The sequence below is a fragment of the Mytilus californianus genome, unplaced genomic scaffold, assembly GCF_021869535.1.
Source record: "Mytilus californianus isolate M0D057914Y unplaced genomic scaffold, xbMytCali1.0.p SCAF_9, whole genome shotgun sequence".
Lineage (NCBI taxonomy): Eukaryota > Metazoa > Mollusca > Bivalvia > Mytilida > Mytilidae > Mytilus > Mytilus californianus.
Window position 1 is genome coordinate 73,516,500 of NW_026262745.1, and position 4,593 is coordinate 73,521,092.

At 32.5% G+C, this 4,593-nt stretch overlaps 1 pseudogene; it reads right to left on the minus strand.

The window, feature by feature from the left end:
* Positions 1-800: 800 nt before the first annotated feature.
* LOC127713989 (uncharacterized) lies at positions 801-3,141 on the minus strand (annotated as a pseudogene).
* Positions 3,142-4,593: the final 1,452 nt, after the last annotated feature.

The following is a 4,593-nucleotide window of genomic DNA, read 5'->3' on the forward strand; positions in this document are numbered from 1 at the left end:
AGTCTGCAAATAGGAGGTAAGGTCTCTGCCTCCTAAATCTAATCTCTTAACGGCAGGCTGTATACAATAACCTGTAAAAGAAAATATTACTTATATTAGTTAAAAAGACCGAGGAAATCTTCCATTCCCTGATGAGTTTCCTCAACTTTTAAAAATATAATTGTTTTACTCATGAACGCAATGATTCTAACTTGCCTCTCAAACAAAAACCATCTGACCTTTTCTTCTTAAAATTTGCAAATAGTTATCACTATTTAATTTTCCATCGTCATCCAAACATAAGTGCGGTACCTTGAACACAACGACAACCTTACCAGCTACATGTAATCATTAAAGGTAACAAATTATCATTTAATCTTTTTTTTAACTCAGATATACTTTTTTTCAGATTTGTTATTTATTTACTGAGAATCTTTACAATTCGTTGTGATCAAATATTTTATCGGATAAGAAGATATTTCGACCTTGTACTACAGCAATGAACGGAATATCTTGGTCGTGATATATACACGAAATGGCGAGATGCCATATCATTTTGTTTCGGCAATGAACTATAAATCTTATATATATGTACAAATGTCATGATGGTTTGTCCTAATATTTCAGAAACGCAAAATATGAACAAATGTGAGGTGTCTTCATGTTATAATGTAGCCACTAACTGGATTAATAAAATATAAGATACATAGAAGTCCTATTTTGCCGGTAATTCAGTTTTGTCACCATGCGTATTCCTGTCTGTGATAATTAGCTAATCAAGATGGCCGACAGTGTAAAATAATATATTTTGTCATCTTACCTTAACAAACAGGAACTATATGTGTCACGTCATCTCCTATTTCTAGCATGATTGCAGACCCTCTCCCCGACCAATAACTTGACAAAACACCTTGCATGCAGACGAAAAATGCCGGTACTTTAAATTTTTCGAAAAATATCTATATAGAAATAACAAATATTTGTATATGATATACTTGTACAGCTTCAAATAAAAAAAACTATTGGTATTAGACAACACCGACAATTTAAAACATCCAAAGTGTTTTCTATTTCATGACTGTGGTTTACAATGCTACTACGATAAGTTCGCGAAAATGTATCCCACGTCAATAGTTTTTGTCTATTGGCACAAGTTATTGGAGATGCAAAATTAATTTGAAATCAATTCAAGTGATATTTTATTGTGTTACATTTTTCTAAAGATATTATACGTAAAGTACAGATAAAAAACGAACACGTTCCTATTGTTGTCTATATAACATATGTGTAATGCAATTATTTAAGACTGCAATACAAGTGAGAGGTTTAGCAAGCTATTAAACCTGGTTTAATCCACTATTTCCTACATAAGAAAATGCCTGTACCAAGTCAGGAATATGATAAATGTTTTTCATTCGTTTGATATGTTTAAGCTTTTGAGTTAACCATTTGATAAAGGATTTTACTTTTTTAATGTTCCTTGGAGTTTGGTAATTTTGTTATCTAACTTTTTAAGAAATGAATACCATACGTCATGACAGTCGCATAGCACAGATTTCTGAGCTGTGGATTCCTTTGACGACATAGTTTGTAAATCGGTGTACGTTTAAGACGCATATTTGTGCCATTTTCTCCCTGTTATATTTTGGATTGAGTGGAGGTTCTGTAAGGAGACATGGGTGCTCCTCTGCCGGTACCTCTGGAAAACTAATGAAAATATCATGCTATATTAGTTCCATGTCGTCCCAATTTGTAACAATTCCATGTTCTATTGGATAATTCAAGAAAAGGACACCGCGTTTTTTTTTGTGCCTCATCTCCAACATAGTTATCTTTAAAATCCATATTCTGGAGAGAGATAAATCATGGATAAATTACCTTACTATAAAGAGAAGATAAACTGGGGAAAATCACCATACTCTAGGATGGAAAAAAAGCATGGAAATACGTACTATACTTGCCTTTTCACACATATTCTTTTACGACATGTGCACATGCAGTTTCTGAATTTGAGACTAGCTAAACTCTACAAACTTTATGATTTCTTATAGCTCTGACTTAGCCTTATTCGGTATTTATCCATCCGGCTTTCAAATTTTCAGCTTGAACGTTTCTGATGAAGGTAAATCCGGTAACGCACATACAATTGTAACATTTTATTTTCATTTTACTAGCACTGGTAACTTACCACTACTGGTTGACTTTTAGTGCCCTAAGGTATCATCAGCGTAGTAGTCAGTGCTTCGGTATTGTCATGGTTCATAACAAATAAACTCATCATAGATACCAGGATTAAACTTTTGTATTTGCACTAGACGCGCGTTTCGTCTACAAAAGACTCATCAGTGACGCTCGAAGAGCAAAAAATTCCTTCATGTTTTGCCAAATACAGCTAAAGTAATCTATTCCTGAGGAAGTTTTGTAAACAGGTAATTTATAATTATGACCAGATCAATGATAAGTCATGTCAACAACGTTCTTGGATTTGCGGTTGATAATATCAGAAAGAAACAAGGGCTCAAGTCCCCTCAAGTAAGGATGCACTTAGGCAGTTTTAGCTTTAACTTGTATGTCCTGTCGGTCGTTTAGCTATTAAATGACGTGTGTCGTTAATTATTCATGCGTTTTTTTCTCAATATTTGGCATTGGACGTTTGTGATGGGAATAAATCCCGAATGGCCATTTGGTTGCATGACATTGATAAAGCGTTATTTAGATTTCAGCAAACGCAGGGACACGAAAATATTTGGATTTTTTTGTATGCCAAAATGATATCTAAATGATCGCTAATTGCTGCAAAAACTATATTTCTTTCGGTTTCCATTTTACCAACGACACTCCCCTCCCCGACCTACCTTCAACCTCCTTCCCATCTAAGTTGCGTCTATTGTGCACAGAAATTGATGTTTTAAACTGCTCTGTTGTAATATAGTCAATTCCTACTCAAGCACGAAAACGAAAAATCAAATTCGCCTATTTTTTTTTATTAAATTGCACTTGCGTCTCATACGAAACATTATTCTTACTTTGCATTTTGTATATGACCTTTGTCTGCCTATTACTGCACATACATACTGGGGCTTCATCACCAGCAAAACCGGCTCTGGTCATACCCGAACCGTTGTCAATGACAACAGGTGAAATATCGTCATATTCAGACATTCTGAAAAGAAATTCAAACTTATATGTAATGTTGTATTCCTCTAGTTTTCCTCAACAATAAATCGTTATTAAAACGAAAATATCAGTAACATTGTACATGCAAAAAAAATAATATAAACAGACAAAATTCAATAGTGGCATAAATATCTAAATGAAGGTCAACAGATCCGCAACTAGGACTCCATAGATAACAATTCAGAAGATTTCTCTCTTACAATAAAGAGATATGGTATAAATGCCAATATAAAGACAATTTTCTATCAATTACCAAATGAAATTACTGTAAAGAACAAAATGTTACTGTACGGCTTTCAACATTGTGCAAATGTGTTATCGTTAATTAAGTTACTAACATTTGACTTTGCCATGAAGCAGGAAGTTTTTATATAGATCTGGAAAAGTTATGTTCATTCAAAACCTGGTAAACTAACTTATTTGCACCGCACAGCCAGGTGAATTTTTTTCTCTCTTTTAATTTTGTACACAATTATATCCTGCATTTTTGTCGCAGAAAACATTTTTTTTATTCTCTCTTATGCAAGATTATAGACCTTCAATTTTAACCAAGACATCATATCAATTTAAAAATACACACCCCTTTCTAGGAATCAAATATTTATCACCATAGTAATTCAAAAAGGGACGGAGAAATTCAATTAACATTCTGATCAGAACAGTGCTTATTGAGATTACTCACCCTTTGTCAGTCAATCACTGGTAATATAAATATAAGAAGAAAATGTAATTGTAATGGGAGTTCATACTCGATTTCATAATCGGAAATTGAACTTTGGATGGTATATATCTAATGCATGTCTACTTCAAACTGTAAAATGTGGTTAAAATGCCTCTCATCTTCCCAAATAAATAGGGATATAACAGCTTTCTAAGTATTTTTAAATGAAGACTTTTTAAATATTATAACCCTGAAATTATCAGGTCATCAAGACAATATCGCTACAATTATTAGATACGGTGTTTTAAATTTTTTATATAGATATAAAAAAAAAACTGACATTTAGTGGCTAAATTAAGGTCTTCGTCAATAATAAAAATAAGTGTCTGCGCAAAAATCTAAGCACTTGCATAGTTTAGAAGAAAAAAAAGTAAATAGATTATTATTATCATATCTGCAATCAACACATTCTTTTCAGAAATAGCAAAAACTCGCATTGATGTGATTTAGTATAAGTATTTTAACAACCAAAAAACTTTTACTCGATGACATCTAATCAGAATAGTTTGGAAAACAAATCGAATAAAGCTGAAGATCATATATAACATGTATAACAAATCTTCTCAAAAATTTCTATATGGGGCCAAAAAAACTTAGTGTTTTAAAAAGGTTTTAACATTTCAACAACAGTATATATACTAAACAAATAAACAGTATCAATAATATTTCATTTCAGCACAAAAGTGCTGACTTTCGGCCTTGTGATACGCTCTGGG